This window comes from Pipistrellus hanaki, assembly GCF_964339955.1.
Source record: "Pipistrellus hanaki genome assembly, chromosome: 12".
NCBI classification, from domain to species: domain Eukaryota; kingdom Metazoa; phylum Chordata; class Mammalia; order Chiroptera; family Vespertilionidae; genus Pipistrellus; species Pipistrellus hanaki.
In genome coordinates, this window is record NC_140514.1 from 44,950,779 (window position 1) to 44,969,803 (window position 19,025).

Genomic DNA, 19,025 nt, shown 5'->3' on the forward strand with positions numbered 1-19,025 from the left:
ATTGTAATTAAGACTTTCAATGAAATTGTCACGGAAGAGGAGTGTACTTTTCCCTGTGGTCTGCTGTTTGGGCCTCCCCCCGCAGGGCCCGCAGCCACTCTGCCCCCGCTTGGCACTAATGCCCTGTAATTGTGTTTCACTTCCTCTAATTAAGCTGACAGGCAACCCAATGGCTGTCACTTATGTCCTTGATCCTAAAGGTGACAGGATTAGATTGTGGCATTTCTTGCATAGGGCACTTAACATGCCAAGCAAATCCCCTAGTGCCAGGAAGACTGTTAGCACTGCAGGGAAGTCCCTGACTTCTGCTTCTGGCTCCACCTCTGGGGCAGTGGGATGCCCGAGTGAGAGGCCACAGAGAACATCCTGTTCATGGACGGGCTCCCAGCACACTTCTGAGAACAGCTGTTCCTTGAGATTTTAATGGGTATGACAAGGGGAAAACAGGGTTTTGTGGCACAGATGTCGGAAAAGCAGGGTTCAAAGAAATTAAACAGGTCTCTTCTATGTGTAACTACCAGTGACCTCATACTTGCTTTATCTATTAAAAAACCTTAGGTGTGTGTGGTGTGGCATGGTGTGGTGGATATGTGTACATATGTGGAGAGGCAGTATGAGTATTTCACACACATATTAGTAAATTCCTTTTTAAATATATTTTATTGATTTCAGAGAGGAAGGGAGAGGAAGAGAGAGATAGAAACATCAATGATGAGAGAGAATTATTGATCGGCTGCCTCCTGCATGCCCCTTACTGGGGATAAAACCCACAACCCAGGCATGTATGTCCTTGACCTAAATCGAACCCGGAACCCTTCAGTCCGCAGGCCAATGCTCTATCGACTGAGCCAACTTGGCTAGGACTTAGTTAAATTTTATGGAGGCCTCTAGCAGATCACCTTTTGAAACTTGCCACTCTACCAGTGAGGACCATCAGTCTTCTGCTTATTGGATGCCAGAGCTCTCAATCATGGTGTAACTGTAACCAGAGAACCCAGGGGTCTGGGCTCTTTGTCACTACTGGAGCCAATTAAGCAGAGACAGGGTGAATCATATATGAGCGGTTATTCCAGTAATCCTGGCAGTATGGGAGAGCAGCAGGTCATCCACAAAAATCTTCTTTACCTCTTTCCCATAAGCAGCTGCTTATATTAGGTAGAAGGGCAAAGATTACATGGGAAAGTAAGAGTGACAGACATGAGAAAATAGGCATGGTATCGTGGTTATAGGCAATAGGGCTGGAGGTTGCAAAGGCCAGGGGCAGATTCATCCAGAACCAGATTGTTTCAGCTACGAGGTTGTAAATTTTTCCATAATGATAGGCAATCCTCAGGTCAAGAGGGTGGGCTGCATTCTGATATTAGCTTTCATGTCCCAGGGCGTACAACTCCCAGCCAGGTTAGAATGTGCTTTCTTTAATCAGAACAGAACCATCAAGGTTATCAGAGTATGATTAATAGTTCTTATAATTGTAGCTACTCCCCAGTATTCTATTTCTGACCTTCATAGAAGTGTTGGTGGATCCCCTTAATATTAGATCATCTTTCTAAAAATGCCTCTTTAAGTCCATTTCATTGTGTCTTCCATCTTCCTCCAGTATTCCTGGTGGTGTGTGTCAAATCCTTCAGGTATGTTCTATAGAAAATAAAGAAGTAGAGAACCTCTTACGTAATTGTCACTTTGACCTGACCTTCTGTTGTGTGAACTGCTGGTGAATTGGAGAGTACACAGGTTTTGAACCTTCAGCTGACTAGAGTTAAAAATAAAATAAAATAAAAAATTAAACTGAATAAATTTGAAGATCTGATGGGTTTTATTAAGCAATTTATGAATCAGACAGTCTAGCAAGTAGAAGGGGTTGTACAAAATGAAAGTTTTTTTTTTTTTTTTGTAGGAAAAAGAGTGGGACAGGGGAGCTATTAACAAAGGAAATAAATGATTTTTTTTGGGGGGGGGTGGCTAGACATTTTTAGGGGTCCAGAACAGGTATGGGCTTTATCATGTAAATTTCCTCTTTTTTCAATTGTTGAAGACCTGTGTGTGGTGGGAGTGAGGGTGGGGAGTGGGGTTGGGAATAGAGAGAACTCCAAGTGACGATTACCTCCTTGGTTTTGACTAGAAAATTCCAGACTGGTGATTAACATGCTTCTGGGAAAGGTTGAAACAGCAATGAGATTAGATATTAAGTCTAGGTTTAATATCATGGGCCTTTAGCATGAGCGATACTGGTTTGGGTTTATGGGTTTTTCTTTAACACTAATCTTATGAATGTAGACAGATTTCTTATGGAGTCTGGACTGCCATTATACATCAGTTAAAAAGAGCTAAAAATACCTTGTTTTAGGGTTATTGTGGAGGTGGGAGATTATGTAAGTGACTTGTACTGTAGCTGATACACATTTAATGGTAGCGCTTATTATAGTAAGATTTTAAAAACTTTATTAGATTTTCTTTGACAGCAACTACACTATGACCAATATCTGGATGCAAATTGAAAAAATCGGTTGAGCATTCAGCTGTTTATAAATTGCTATATGCTTGGTAAGAACCAGCATCATGATTAACTGGACTTTTTCATTTTTATATTTCACTTGGGAATAGTGTGTAAAAAGTTTTAGGATGTTGTAATGATACAGTGTTTTAAAAAGAAATAAATATTCAGTACTAACCAGCTCTTTCAACTAATAGAGATGATATCCTATTATTCTCTGCAAGTTTCTTCATCATTCAACTGAGTAGATATGGGAAATGGTAGCCTCTCTTCCATTGTGCTCCCTAGAGTTACTGGGCTGAAGGGGTCAAAGCCCAAGAAACACGAACAGGAATTTTCAGGATTTATTAAGGAGATGGTGCCATGCCTGTAGTCACAAGTAGCTAATGCTTAAAAACCTGGGTCCCCAGGGAATGGGTTATATAGGGGGGAAAACATTAATCATGGTTCCTAAGGGAATTAGGGTCATGGTCAGAGTTAAGATAGCTACTGATTGGTCAGTGAGAGAGTAGGGAGTAGTTGATCATTGCATCTGGTCCTGATGTCAGCCACAGTGTCACCTCATCTGGTTTTGCAGGGATGTGAAACCAAACAATGAATGGGTCCTGGCTGCCTGGCGCTACTTGAGCCAACTAATCAGAGATAGGGTTGACTTTTATATGAGCATTTTATTTTCCAATATTGCTGGCAACATGGGAGAGCAGCAGGCCATCCAAAAAAATATCTGCTCTACCCCTCCACCTCCCATAAGCCAACTGCTTATATTGGGTAGATTACATGGGGAAGTAGGCAAAAGGAAGAGAAGGGGAATAATGGTTACAGTTTACAGGTAATGAGGGCTGGGGGTTCCCACTGGGGTTTTGTGAACGTGTCTTCAGTACAGTTGTTAATATTTCCATGATGATAGGCAGTTCTCAGATAAGAAGAATGGGGGCAGGGTTTGCCCCAGCAAGGCCTGCGATATGTAGGTTCTTGACTTCATGCAGGAAAAAATTTAAGACATGAGTCCACGTGATTTTGAGAGTATGCCTTTTAAAGCTGGGAACAGTGTAACAAAGGAGGGGCATAAGACAGAAGAGGCAAGATCACAGCAATGGGAGTGAGCCAAGGTCAGTGGTCGGCAAGCTCATTAGTCAACAGAGCAAAATATCAACAGTACAAGAATTGAAATTTCTTTTGTGAGCCAAATTTTTTAAACCTGAACTTCTTCTAACACCGCTTCTTCAAAATAGGCTCACCCAGGCCATGATATTTTGTGGAAGAGCCACACTCAAGGAGCAAAAGAGCCGCATGTAGCTCAAGATCCACAGTTTGCTGACCGCTGACCTAGGTGAAGCTGCCATGGCCCTTTAGAAAGGACGTCATAGAGGCAGAACAAGTGAGCCTCACCAGGCTGTGTGGACTCAGGAAACAAGTTACAGAGGCAAAAGGAGGGCTCTTGGAGACCGGTTCAGGAGGTTACCCCAGGACTGCGGCTGCCCTTTGCTCCCCTGGTTGCAAGTCTCATGGAACATTTAGAGCTAAGGAGAAAGAAAGCAAAGATACATGCCTGAGGAAAGAAGTGTGTGTGTGTGTGTGTGTGTGTGTGTGTGTGTGTGTGTGGTGGTGGTGGAGGTACTGGCATGCTCAAGGGAGCTTGCACACTGGGTGCTTTGTCTTAATGGGTTTTTATCTGTTTCTAAAGGTGGGAATAGTAGGGGAGGTCTCAATCAGAGTATTTCTCAGCTTTCCAGGTGTGCCCTTTGATATGCTGATGCATCCTATAGAGCACATGTGTCAAACACAAGGCCCGCGGGCCAAATCCAGCCGCCAGGCCTTGCAATGTGGCCCGCACCGTGCTGTCATCACTGCACTCCGCTGTCAGTTTATGACATTGTCAGTTTATGACTGTTCAGTAAACCATTTGGCCCGCGATTTAGGCTGGATTTTAGATTTTGGCCCCTTCTCTGATTGAGTTCGACACCCCTACTATAGAGGGATCAGGGTCATTCTCTGGTCAGTTTCACCTTCAAAGAAGGTCACCAGAAAGAGACCAGGCCCAAGGCAGGTCTGCTCCAACAAGATCTAGAATCTGTAAACCATTTACTCTGATGTGTCCTTGTTTAGGGAAGTTAAGACCTCTGATTTATTAGCTGGCTGTAAATTGCTCAGCTGTCTGGTAAGCTATCTGTCTTAGTTTCCCCATTCCACTTGCCAAGGTATTTTTCTAGCTTCTTAGTGACCTGCGTCAATAACTTGGAAATCCACTTTACCAAATAAATGCATGCAGAATTCATTTCTAAAGACTTGACACATTCATAGAAATCCATATTCCCGTGGGCAGATATCACACAATATCAATTCAGAGTTTGATTGAACTGCAGGGGCCGTAGCAGCGCCGTAGGCTGTTTTGGGATATGCTTGCATTAAAATCTTTAATGTCCAGATTCTGTCTCCATGATCTTTACCATTTGAACCTTTTGTGTCTGAGAGATTATAAATACTACCAAAGTCACGAGTTTTTCTGAGGATTAAAATGAAATAATGCATAGAAAAATATGTCCTAAACTATGAAATGTTGTACATATTTGAATTAGAATTATTTAAAATTATTAATAGTAATTAATAGGATGCCTTTAGAGGATAGGAGTTGTCTCTCACTGTAATGCTAATCCCAACCACATAATCTTCTTTCTATAAATTTTCACATAAATGTGCTACGATTGGAAAATTCACTATACACAGATTCTACTTTTTTAACTATTTTGTTTAGATTTAGAAAACAGGCTAATTTGGGTGTAAAAAGTGAATCTAAACAGAAGACTGTGGAAAGTATATGTTAGCTTGATGGTCTATTTTAGGCATGGATTTGGTCTTAAAACACATAATACAGAGAGTTTTGGAGATGTCAGATTCTTTTTCTGTGTCACCAAACTCCAAAATTAGTGGCATATTTCAAATGGACTGCAACTAGGCTGCAATATGGAACTGAAACATTGGACACTTGCTTTACTTTTAGCTCTATGGAATCCCCAGTTATACTTCTTTTAGGGCTGGACTAAAGGAAATGGGACTTTGGAACTCTGTGATGCAATTCCATGCAAATAAAAATCACCCATAATCCTGTGAGAGTCTCAGAAAATCCTTTTTCTCGAGATAATGTAAGGACTCCACCCCCAGCACTCAGTGGGAAAAGGGATACCTCAACTTCCCTGATAACATATTATCTCAGCTCTGGAATGGGGAATTAAGGTGGCAGAATATTATGGAAGTTTCCCTCTTAGAAGGGCTGTGTGTTTTGTGGGATTGGGAGAATCTTTTACATTTCATTTTATTTAAATGAGTATTATTCAAAGTCTTTAACAAATATATATTATCTTGTAATTAATAAAAACTACTTGTAAATATATTGAGAATAATAGATTTATAATAAGGTTAAGTCAAAGCTGACCTATTGATAACTCAGTCAGAAGACTCTGGTATGTTACCATTACCAAGGATGACTTATAACTGGTAAAAATGATAATGTAGAAATTACCAAGTTCTAGTAACTTGCTTTACAAATAAGAAAGCTGGTCTCTATACCGTTCAGTGACTTGCCTGATCTCAGAGAAAGCCAAAGAAGCAAATGGGAAATAAAATGCAGATATTCTGGCTTTTCACTATACTTCATGGACTCTTACTTGTGTGTATTAGAAAGCAAAAGTCACTGGCCACATAATTAATTAGAGGCTCAGTGCATGAAAATTCATGCCCTGGAGGGGGGTCACTCAGCCCTGCTCATTCCCTCTCACAGTCCAGGAGCTCTCAGGGGCGGGAGGTGACCCGGTGATCAGGGGAAGGCGACACCCCCATCACACCTCTGTTGCTGCCACTGCTGGCAGTGCAAGCCTCTGCCGGCCCTGGTTACTTGAGCCTTGGGTGGCCCAGGGTGGTTGGGCAGCCACCATCCGAGGCTTGCCTGTGCTTGGGGCTGGCCCAGGACAGCTGGAGGCCTGAAGGCAGAGTCTGGCTGCACCGTGTGCCTGCCACTGCCACATGCCCCCCCCCCCCCCCCCACTCCGCAACCCCCAGCTGGGCTGAAAAAACTGTAGGATTCCAGTGGGGCTGAGGGGTCTGGGTGCCACCATCTTGTGGCTATGGGTGCCACCATCTTTGTCATGGTGTGACAGTCAATTTGCATATTCTCTCTTTATTAGACAGGATTGCTAGTGATTGTCCCAAATGGGGCCAATTCTGATTTAGCAGTCACTAGTGGTCATTAATCAGCAAATATGTATCAAATGCCAATTGAATACCAGGTAGAATAAGGCATTAATGAAACAAAGATAACAATGACATTCTAGGAATATGCACAGCACAGGCACATGAACCTGCCATGATTGGATGAGAAAAACATAATAGAAAGATGGACAAAGTGTGTGCAAGTACACATAGGAAGAAACAACTAGTGTCTGAGGAAACCAGGGTTTCTTTAAAGAGAAGACAACATTTTAACAAGGTCTCAATGAGGACCGAAACCTGTTTGGCTCAATGGATAGAGCGTCGGCTTGTAGACTAAAAGGTCCCAAGTTCGATTCCAGTTAAGGGCATGTACTTTGGTTGCGGGCACATTCTCAGTAGGGGGTGTGCAAAAGGCTACTGATTGATGTTTCTCTCTCATTGATGTTTCTAGCTCTCTATCACTCTCCCTTCATCTCTGTAAAAAATCAATAAAATATACATTTAAAAAAAAAGGTCTCAATGAGGTAAGGAGGAGTGAAAGAGATAAAATTATAGGGTCTAACACAGTGGTCAGTGTCATTGAACAAAATGTTGGTGGTCAATGTCATTGAACAAAATGTTGGAGGGAATTATAGACATTGCTAATGAGTCCAGAGGCATGAAGGTTTAGTCTGTGGACAAGTAGTGACCAGCACATGGTGGAGATGTGTTGGGAAATAGGAGATAAATTGAGTCAAATTGACCAGGACCTTCTTAGACATGATCTTGCAAATGTTAGGTTGACATTAGAAAATTTTAGGAAGGTGGACAAAGTAATATATATTTTATTAAAGATATCAATCAGGTAATGGGTTGGGTTCTCACACAGCAATTCTAATGACATAAAATAGCTGGCCTAATAATTCTTCAGCTCAAAACTTAATTAGATGAATAATAAGGTGATCATAAAATGTGTCATCCAAATTGGGGCACTTTTAAGAGTGAAGAGAAACAGTTTGATTAATTATGCTGTGACAATGGAAGCAAATTGGAAGGCATCTTCATGCCACCTATGAAGCAAAATCACAGATGTGAGGATTGGTTCTGTGGGGTAGGTGTTTGGGAGCTCTGAAGACCAGGCCAATCTATAGACTCATGAATATCAGACCTCCAATATGGGACTTTAGACCTTTCCAATAGAACTTCTGCTCATTTCTTTAAGCTAAGGTGACCAGACATCCCACTTTTGGCGGGACAGTCCCAATTTTTAACAATTTGTCCTCCGTCCCACGGTGTTTTAAAAAAGTCCCGATTTTTGGAAAGAATGCACGACAAGCTAGGGAACGGCGGGAGAATGGGAAGGGAATATAAGATTTTCAGTGGCTATGTGGCTATTTCGCCAGGATATGAGTTTTATATTATTTTTGTTAATTTTATCATTTTAAACTTTAATAATAACAAATAATTGTTGAGAACTGATTATCAGTAACTGCTTATCAAAATTCACATTGTTGATCAGTTGTTAGAATTCGACCACCATTGTTTGGACTTAATGAACATTTTTTGGGATTGGCAATGACGAAAACATTTTGTAACTGTCTCTCAGACGATACACATCGTACTGCGTGCTAGTAAGCTATTGTAGTTAAACAAGTGATGTCCTTACAAATCAGCTATTCAGATAATTTAGGTAAGTAATTTATTTATTTCATAAATACATAAATTTTCTTGAATTTAGCAGACAGTACTCGTATTATTTACATTTTATAGTGGCGGCAAAAAGTCTAGCTCCAGCCTTGAAAGTGACACGACTATACATAATTTTTATTTATTTATATTTGTAAATTGTACTTATGTTTAAATTTTTTAAAAAATATATTACAATATTATTTTTTCATTCTATAAAAATTTTTGTTGCTCCATATAGACCAAATTTTTAATCAAGAACCCCCTCCCCCAACCATGGTGTCCCGCTTTACCAATGTTAAAATCTGGTCACCTTATTTTAAGCCAATTTCCCATTTAAATTCTTTCAATGACATTTTTCCTGAGTCTCAAACTCCTATGCAAGCCCCATATTTAGACAAGGTTTTGTTTTTATTTTATTTATTTTTTTAAATCTGAGAGCTGCTTTAGTACTCCTGTAGCAAAAGTTTCTCTTTCTAAAAAAAAAAAAATTCATTCCTAAAGAATTAGCCAGACTTTAAGTTTAGACTCCAGGTCTAAACTGGATCCATTCCTCTGTTAAGGTTAAAAACGTTCAAACTTGCAAAGAATATTTGTAAGTCCATTTGAGCCAAACTGTCCACAATTGCCGGGAAGCAGTATCCCAATGGATTGGGATAATGCTCCAGAGAATGGCGGCTTTTCATCTTTTTATTTTTTATTTTTTTATTTTCCAAACGACTTTACTGAAATGTGCCAAGAGTACATAGGCAGCAGGAATGTATGAATGGAGGGAAAAAGTCAAATGTACAATAATTTCTTAAAAGTGAAGGTTAATCTTGGGAGATATCAACTCCCTTCCCCTTCCCTTCCATCGTTTCCATTATGATTAAGCCTCTAACCTAGCATTTAGAGAGAGAGAGAGAGAGAGAGAGAGGGAGAGGGAGGGAGAGGGGGAGGGGAGAGAGAGAAAGAGAGAGAAAGGAATATAGGAAATTTTGCAAAAAAAAAAAAAAGCAAAGGACAGAAATTATTTCCTGCTCAGATAGGATTCTTCCTCGGCACCTAATTACGAGGTGTGCTGAGCGGTGGAGAAACACAATTCCAGGGTGTAAGGGTACGGGCCATTTGGGTTTTTCATCTGGTAATGGTTCAGGAAGCCCACAGTCTCCAGGGCATCACTCTTGGATGCCCACTCCAGCAGCCCAGAGGAGCTGCGTACACTTTTGCCTGAGAATACTGTCACAGAAGATGGCCGCTTCACTCCCAGCTCATCACAGATCTCAGAGAAGCTCTCCTCCGTCCCCTCCGGAGGGGAACTGAAGAAGTGCAGCACACTGCTAGGGTGCTGGATGCGGTTCTTGGCTGCCTGCTCCAGAGTGGAGAACTGATTGCTCCTTGATTCACTGAAGTCTCTGTAACTGGAGGACCCGTCTTCCAGCCCATAGGACGGACCGGGCCTGATGGCAGGTTGCTTAGAGACACAGACTGTCAGCTTCTGTCCAAACATGACATTGTCGTTGAGGTGAGTGATGGCCCGGCCCACGGCATAGCCATCAGCCATCTCCACCAGGGCGGCCCCTGGCTTGCTTTTCATGAATCTCTCCTTCTCCATATTGCCGTACAGGCAGAAAACATTGAAGACTCAGTCACAGTTCATCTTAGACTGATCCAAGCCATAGACCATGAGCTCAGGGCTTTCGGTGTCAGGGCTTGGGTGGTGGGGGAGAAGGTGGTGGGTGCCCATATTGGGGACCATAGCGACTTGGGCCCCGGCGGTGACCCCCCACTGGTGGGCCTATCCTTCTCCCTTCGTAGTGAGGTGAGGGGGGGACAGTAGCCCTCATCATGGCAATGGCTGTGATACCCACCGTGGTGGGCCCTTCATTCTGCCGGATGATCTCCCAAGAGAGGGGGCGCCTCTGGCGTTGGTTAGGGTTGCTGCCAGGGCCACCTTGTTTACTGAGGTTGGGGTTTGTATAGTCCCAAGTATCTGGATCATTCTTGAACACATTCAAGCGTGTAGGCTTTGCATATTTGATCTTCAGAGTGCAACAGCCAGAGTAGATATCAGCCCCATGGAGTGAGGCCTTGGCCGGCTGAGCACTCTGCACAGAATCAAATTCCACCATGGCCTGGACTCCATGCTTCCGGAAAATGACAATCTCTGGACAGGGCCACAAGGGTTACAAATAGCGTAAAGAACATCCGTGGTGATGGGATAGATGGGGTTTAGAGTAAAGAGAAGCACGCTGTTGACACTTCGGGAGTCATCAGGGTCTCCTAGGCGAGAGATCTTCTGGCCGGTGGAGTAATTAACAAAGGCTGGGTGACCAGCGATGCAGATTTGGTTGTCGGCGGCATGGTGCACAGCGTTGCAAGCCCCCAGCATATCTTCAAACTCCACCAGCGCTCGTCTCTTCTTAGGCATTGCCACCACATAGCGGATGGGCCCGAACTACTGCAGGGCCTCCGCGAGGTCTGCCTCCACCACCCCGGAGATCAGGCCCCTGATGTGGACCACTGGGGAGGCAGGGGTTTTGTGTGGGTCATCGTGGTTCTCCCTACCTCCATGCTGGCCGCTGGCGTTGTCAGTCTTGAGCCGCTTCGGGGCCCAGACGCCCTCACTGTCGCCCGCCTCCGCCCGCCACCGCCGACCTCACCATTCCTCCTGATCGCCTCCGCTACTCCTCCAGCTGCTGCCTCTGCTCCAGCCACCAGACGCCGCTTCTGCTTCTCCTTCATCTATTTTTATACATTACAATCAAAGGAGGGGTTGGGGGTGGGTTACATGAAATCCATTGGTGATTAGAGAGGAGGGTGGGGCTGGGATTGGATTAAAAAGTAAAAGGATAGGCACCTCCTTAGGTGGGTGCGGGATAGTTAATGGTCAGCAATGAACAAGATAACGGTGACAATGAAGGAATCTGTGGTATTTGTCCTGGTGCCCAGGCACCTTAGGTTGTGCCCCAAGGGCTCTGGGAAAAGGGAAGTTAAAGTTACCCAGTCATTTTAAGGGTATGTTATCTTAGATGAAAAGAGGACAAATAGGATCAGTTAAGGTAAAATTGACCTTGTCAGTGAAGATACCAGCCTAGGACGAACTACCCATCACAACTGCTTTTAGTTAAAGGGTAATTTCAGACCATCCTTTTTGGTGACTTTAGGTCTCTGAGTTTGTTAAGACCACCATGCAGCCTTCCCTGAGCTGGTCAGGTTAGCAATGGGGCCCCTTTTGTCCACAACTCACTGTTTGAATATGGAACAAGCTTACTTGTCTTGATGCACACCTGTGAAGTAGTTAATGTACAGGGCTTTTGTAAGGATTAAATAAGCAATCAAAGTCTAGTGTTTAAAATATAGTAGACACCAATTAAGTAGCTATTGTGTGTCCTTATTTTATCTCTTTGTTGAGGCAGATTTTTGTTTTGTTTTGTTTTGTTTTAACCACCACTCCTAAGCTTACTTAGTCCTCTTCTTGTGCATTCTGTCTGTGTCACAGCGCTTATCTTACTGCATTATAATTGCTTTTTAAATTATCTTTCTCACTCATCAGGCAAATGGTTCTCAAGTGGAGGCAATTTTGCCCCTGTCCCCAGGGTACATTTAGCAATGTCTAGAGATATTTCTGGTTGTCAGGACTGAGGGAAGGGGTGCTACTGGCATCTGGTTGGTAGAGGCTGGGGATGCTGTTGGATATCCCAGAATGCATAGAGCAGCCCTCCAAACAAAGAATCATTTGGTCCAACATATCAGTAGTTGATATGGTTTAGGGTAGGAAGCCATGCTTTGGACTATAACTCTATGTAGGACTGACCGTTGTTACCAAGAAACTCCAGGGTGGGCTCAGGCTGCCTGTTACTGTATCCAGTAACGAATGCAGGGTTGAATCACATAAGGCAGTGGTCGGCAAACTCATTAGTCAACAGAGCCAAATATCAACAGTACAATGATTGAAATTTCTTTTGAGAGCTGAAAACCGACTTCTGTGCATGGGCCACGAAGTTTCAATAGCACTGTATGTGAGTGCCCGCACGTGGTATTTTGTGGAAGAGTCACACTCAAGGGGCCAAAGAGCCGCATGTGGCTTGTGAGCCACAGTTTGCTGACCACTGACATAAGGCATTATTGAGAAGACCAGCCAACCAAGAAGACAGGGTGCTTGCAAGCATTCAAATCCTGTCTTCCGGAAAGATGCAGGGGACAGGATTATAACGGGGAATGGGCTGGGGTGAGGCTGGGAACGGAATGCAGCCATGTGCAGCCCTGGCGGTCCTCAGACATCAGCTATTGTCCTTAGTCATCAGGCGGTAGGATGATGTTTTGACTGCTGGTGGGTGGTCTCACCCTGCTTATCCGTTCTGCTTGCTGGATTCACAGCTGAGTCTCCTCGTCAATCGCTTGGCACAGGCCTTGAAAAGGAAACTTAAGAAAAACTTACCCCCCACTCCCATAAAAATATGTGTTCTAAGATTTAAAATAATTTTATTATTTTTCAGATTATCGGGTGTTCTATCTATCAGATTATAAATCCTCTATCCCTGTGACTGATTCCTGTGTCCTTAGCACCTAGCACTGTGGTCCTCATGTGACTCTATTAATTAGTGGAGTGAATGAATCAGGACCAAAAGTTTAGCCTTGACCTAGCCTCACATGGAGTTTGTCACTCCTTGTAGTCAACATGTGGGTTTCTTCTGCTGAGTCTCAAGTATATATCCAACTCCTACATGGAGGTTTCCTTTCCTACTTTTCTGTTCTGTCTAGAGATCAACTTCCTATTTCCCCAAATGACAACAGTTTTGCGTCACTGCTTCACTGAGAACTTACTTGCCAGCTACTGGATTTAGTGAAACACACACACCGATTTTAGTGTAAAATCCCATGAAGTTTACAGTTTAATAGGAGACAGTTAAACAAATTACCTATGTAAGGTCTTTCTCAAGCGTATTAGTATTTTAACAGGGACCTTCTAAAGTCATTATGAATGAACTGGTGTAGCCTGGTGTACGAAATTCGTGCATGGGGGGAGAGGTGTCCCTCAACCTGGTCTGCACCCTCTCCAATCTGGGACCTTCTCGGGGGATGTCTGACTGCTGGATTAGGCCTAAATCAACAGTCATATATTCCTCTCAAAATCCAGGACTGCTGGCTCCTAACCTCTCACCTGCCTGCCTGCCTGGTTGCCCCTAACCATTCTGTTTTCTGGCCTGATCGTCCTCAACTGCCACCTGATCACCCCCAAGTGCCCCCTCTCTCCAGCCGACCTGATTGTCCCTAACCGCCTCTGTCTCAGTCCTGCTACCAGGGCTTTGTCCAGGAGGACGTCCCAGTAGGTCTCCTGGTCTAATTAGCATATTATCCTTTTATTAGTATAGAATAAAAAAATTCACTAATGCTGATTTCTAGACTTTGCTTGTGCATGGAAGGTATATTTAGAAAAGAGGTGTATCTCCAAAGGCCCCAGGTACAGAGGAGTGTGTAATCCTGAGCAGCTCCCTCACTGGCTCCCTGTCAGCATGGGGTAGATACATAGACCAGCTACATCTGGCTTGCCCATTCAGTGGGTCTATTCCTTTCTTGACAAGCCAACGAAGGGAGACTGAAATAGAACCCACTCGAGCTACTTAGAGGATTCCCGTCTTCCAGCAGTTAATTATAGGTGCTCAGTTTGATTAGAATCATCAGAGAAGTGCATTCACTACTGATTTCAGACCCCTGCCTGGAGCTGAGAAGAAGGAAGGCATCCCCAGCCTTCCTTCGGTTCCTCACTCGCATAAGAAACCTTGGTGGTCAGAGTTTGAATGCTTCGCCACTTCATGCAGTGTCAGGGTCCATGTCTGGTTTCCCTTTTTGATTTGCCTTACATTTGAATTGTGTCATAAATGGACTTTAAACTGATGAAAATTTCATGAATGCTAAATGCCACTTAGATATTAAAAGATTTTCAAATGGCAAGTTCTTGGAAAACACAGATTCAGCCTATAAAATAATACATTCTCCCTAGACATTCAATCACCCCATCTTACATCATTCAGATGCTGGGCACTGTGTCTCTCCTGAAGAAGTTTACTGTCAAGAGAGAAAGAAAATCAGGGTAAGCCCTGGCCAACGTTTGCTCAATGGTTAGAGCATTGGCCCACACATCCAAGGGGTTTTGGGGTCACTCCCTGTCCCAGGTTGGGGCACATTGGAGAGGCAACCAATTAATCTGTCTCACATCCATGATGTTTCCTTCTCTCTTTTTTTCCCTCCCTCTCCTCCCCCTCCCTCACTTCTACTCTCTCCCTGAAAAGCAATGGAAAAAAATGTCCTCAGGTAAGGATTAACAAAAAAAGAAAATAAGGGTAAGAATTCTGTTTATTGGATACCATTTGCATGCTAGATTCGTAGATAGATATTTGGCACACATTATTTCACCACAATCTTGAGTTAAGCATTATTTTCACTATAATATTTTATACATGAGGACTGTTACTTAGTGAGTTTAGGTGAATTGGCAAGAGTTACACAGCTAGAAAGTATTAAGTCAAGATTAACTTAATACTGTTTGTGTGGATGATGTCATAAATTCTTTGAAGGAAGGGAATGCTTGGGAGAGGGCATAAAGAAATATGGGAGTGGGATGTGGCCTATTGATTACATTTGCATTTTAATTTCACATAAGAGTGAGATAACACTGACTTCTTTATCAAAGCAATCCTCTCCTCTTCCCTCCTTAAGTCTTAGTGTCACAAGTCCTTGAGAGACCAAGGTGCCCCTGGGAGCGGTGGCTGTGCATTACTTGGCCCAGTCAGTAGCTATGGATGCACATAAACAGACCAGTACTGGATTCTGGAAGGACTTAGATTTGAAGATTCATTGCCCTCAGTGCTCTCTGGTCCACTCATCCAAAGGAAGCTTGGCAGTAACATTCTTTGACTCCCACCATCCTCTGGGAGTGACAGTTAACCCACAAGGCTTTATTGTGTACAAAGGAAACTCCTTTTGGGGGCATTGTACCTGATGAAGGGAGATGGGTTTTCTCTCACAAAGCTTACCTTCTGCTAGTGCAGAGAATACCCACCTAGTTAAATATAATGGTATTTATATTTGCAATGTACACACACACACACATACACACACACAGGCATAATCACATACATATTCATTCAAATGCAAAACATGAATAAAACATGTTTACTTAACTCAACTGTGTTACATATGCATTTGACAGAAGCATCACTGAACAATTTGGGGGTTACTGCCAACCTGTGCCAATCATTTTTTGTTGTTTTGTGTTTTTACAATCAGTTTTTAAAATCCAGTGTTTCATAGATAGATTTTAAAAAATGGAGTCAACATTGGCTCATTCAGTTCAATTTACTCTAAGTGAACAGAAAATTCAGGCACAACCTGTAGCCCTACTCCTGCTGTTTTCATCAGAGCATGGGAGTCAGGGGGCAGCCACAGGCAGCCACAAGCCTTCCTCTGAGGGAGGTGGGATCAGACTTGTGCCAGCTTGCCCAAAAAGGCTGTGCAGAAGTTTGGGATGGGGTGATGGTATGGCCTGACAAAGAGGAGGATGCCACTTGCTATTGAGGTCGTGAGAAGGGAGCATTCTGTGTGGACTGGGGGGTCAGGAAGAGGCGGGGCTTGATCTGGGCAGTAGAGATGTTTCAGGAGAGGGAGAGGAAGGCATAAAGGAGAATATTATGGGGAGCTCAGAAGCTCTTCTCTGAGGTCTAAACTTAATTACAAGGGAACAGAGAGGTTGGAACAATAGGAAGGGGAATTTGGGAGTAAATTTTCAGAAAATATTGGCAAATCAGCAGAGTTTACCAGCAGCTCTGAAATTCTGCTTGATCAGGATCCTTGTTCTTTGTGTGTGTGTGTGAGAGATCTTGCCAAATCTTAATTCACTTAAAAGGTCTTAGGTTCTCTATGGTTTAGGAAGAACAAGAATCTACTTTATTTCTATGTCTGTCACATCTGGCTGACCTTATTTTGACGTCTTTATATTAATATGACAGTGACAGGTGAGAACCCTGGGAAACTGGTGTAACTTTTCTTTGTGCGGGGCCTTTCTATGAAGGACATGGTGGCTGTGCCTGTTCCATGTTACTTTGGTCTCTGAAGCAGTGCCGTTGTTCTCTTCTAATTAAGTGGTTCGGTTCAGAAACTTTTTTTTTTTTTTTTTGAAATAGAGTGACTAATTCATCAGAATTAAGCAGAACTCCCTGAATTGTGGATGCTTGATCCTATGTTAGGCTCACTACAAGGAAATCCTTGCAAAATTCATTGTTCTCAAATCAGGCTAATAATAGAATTTAATGGAAATCTAAAAATGCAGATCCCTGGGCCATAGTTGAAAAGACTTCCATGAACCAAATTAGTTAGGTTGAGACCCATTGAACTGCCCCTGTATTTTCACAACTTGACTATAATTGAGAAGGTGATTATTAAAAAATGAATATTTTTAATCACCATAATAAATATGGACTATCAGAGGGAAAGAGGGGTGAGGGAGGCAGAAGAGGGTAAAGGGGAGATGAATGATGATGGAAGACTTGACTTAGGGTGGTGAGCACACAGTACAATCTACAGATGATGTATTAAAGAACTATACCCCTGGGGCTGGGCTAGAAGGGGCCAATGGGGAATGGCGGGGAGACATCTGTAATACTTTCAACAATAAATATTTTTTTAAAGTCTATACACCTGAAACCTATATAATTTTATTAACTAGTATCACCCCAATAAATTCAATAATTTTTAAAATATATATTTTTATTGATTTCAGAAAGGAAAGGATAGGGAGAGATTGAAACATCAATGATGAAAGAGAATCATTGATTGGTTGCCTCATGCATGGCCCCTACTGGGGGTCAAGCCCACTACTGGGCATGTGCCCTTGACCAGAATTGAACCTGGGACCCTTCAGCCTAAAGACAAAAGCCAGCTAGGGCAATATATATATAAATGAACATTACCACCCTACTTTAGAGCCACTGAATGGAATCTCTGAGTAGAGGAACCAGGAAGTTACACATGTAATAACTATCTCATGTTGACAAGTTCCAGTTCAGGATTACTGAACCTCAGACTCTCCTATCTACCTCCTCATTTCCAGCCATCATTTATCACTTTTAACCAGCAACCTGCTAGGCATTCAATTCTCCTAAAAGTTGACATTGGCATCCTGTCACCACAGAGGTGTGTCTTTGAGAACAAGATGTTGCTCTCTGGCTTTGTGAGTAGACAGGGATGAGCGATTGAGAAACACTCCCAGCTATACACCCAGCACAACCAAGGGCTCTGAAAAGCCCACAATAGAGAATTAAGTGGGACCTAAAACCTTCTCCCAATGTTGGCTACTCACCCTCTTTGACTTATAGCCAAGCACTTGCATCATCATGGGGATCCAGTGATATGGGAGATGTGCACCCAACTTGAAGACATATAAAATGCTAGGATTATAACTATGCATTTTATTGGGGATTTGTTTCCTGCAAGTGGTCTGCAGAGAACATGGTGCAATTATTTTATTTTATTTTATTTCATTTTATATTTTAAATATATATTTTTATTTGTTTCAAAGAGGAAGGGAGAGAGAGAAAAAAATAAATGAGGGAGAATCATCGATCGGCAATCTCCTGCATGCCCCACACTGAGGATCGAGTCTGCAACCCAGGCATGTGCCTTGACTGGGAACCATGACCTCCTGGTTCCTAGGTCAATGCTCAGCCACTGAACCACACCAGCCAGGCAACGGTGCACTTTTTAAAATTCCATGCAGACCTAGTAAACTTGCAGGCGCAGCCCAGCATAGGCAGGAGAAATATTTCTGTGTCTGGCTGGACGTGATGCACATTCTCAACTCTCCCCACTTCATAGACACAGTGTACGCTACAGAGAGCAAAGTGTAATTTTAAGAACCTTGTAATTCTTTACAAATTAACACAGCAGATGGTGTTTATGGGAGCCACATAGGGAGGACTATTTGGGACGATGCGAGACATGTGTTCCGGGGTTTCGGCCTGCTTTCTACTTAGTTTAGTTTTTAACTGCCGTGCTGCAAAAATGCTATTTGCCTCATAAAGTTTTCACTGGAGCCAAGTGTGAGCAAATGCCCAAGAGTTGGTGGCCACGCATTCTCAGTATGAAGGGCTTCGAGGGGGTGGGGCCCTGACTCACCTGAACCCAAGGAGGGTCTGCCTTGACTGGGAACCATGCCCTTGACCAGAATCGAACCCTGACCCTCCTGGGAAGCTCCATCCTGAAAATGAAAGACAACACAAAGGTGCTGAGAAAGAAATCAGCAGCTATAGATTGGGGCTTGCTAGTTCTCAAATCGTTTTGACTATCCAGCTGTTTAAAAACAAAACATCACTGAAGCTGGTTTGGCTCAGTGGATAGAGCATCCCATGTACATTGGTTGTGGGCACATTCCCGGCAGGGGTTGTGCTGGAGGCAGCTGGTCGATGTTTCTCTCTCATGGACATTTTTAACTCTCTATCCCTCTTCCTTCCTCTCTGCGAAAAATCAATAAAATATATTTTAAAAACAAAAGATCATTTTTCCTTCCTTTTCTCCCGGTGATGAGACTGAGAGAGACCAGGACCTGTGTAGTTGCTCTCAGACAGTGCTGGTCTTTAGAGGGGAGCCGAAGAGGAGGGAGAAGGTGCTCAGGTGCAGCTTGATGGTGGTG

At 43.1% G+C, this 19,025-nt stretch overlaps 1 protein-coding gene and 1 pseudogene across 3 annotated transcripts in view; one reads left to right on the forward strand and one right to left on the reverse strand.

Annotated features, from left to right (window-relative positions):
* CTNNA2 (catenin alpha 2) overlaps positions 1 to 19,025 on the forward strand; it is a 1,072,635-nt gene that overhangs the window by 788,284 nt on the left and 265,326 nt on the right. The gene's annotated exons all lie outside the window — the stretch shown is intronic.
* LOC311631097 (heterogeneous nuclear ribonucleoprotein L-like) lies at positions 9,362 to 10,784 on the reverse strand (annotated as a pseudogene). The gene has a single exon. The product of its transcript is annotated as a heterogeneous nuclear ribonucleoprotein L-like (transcript).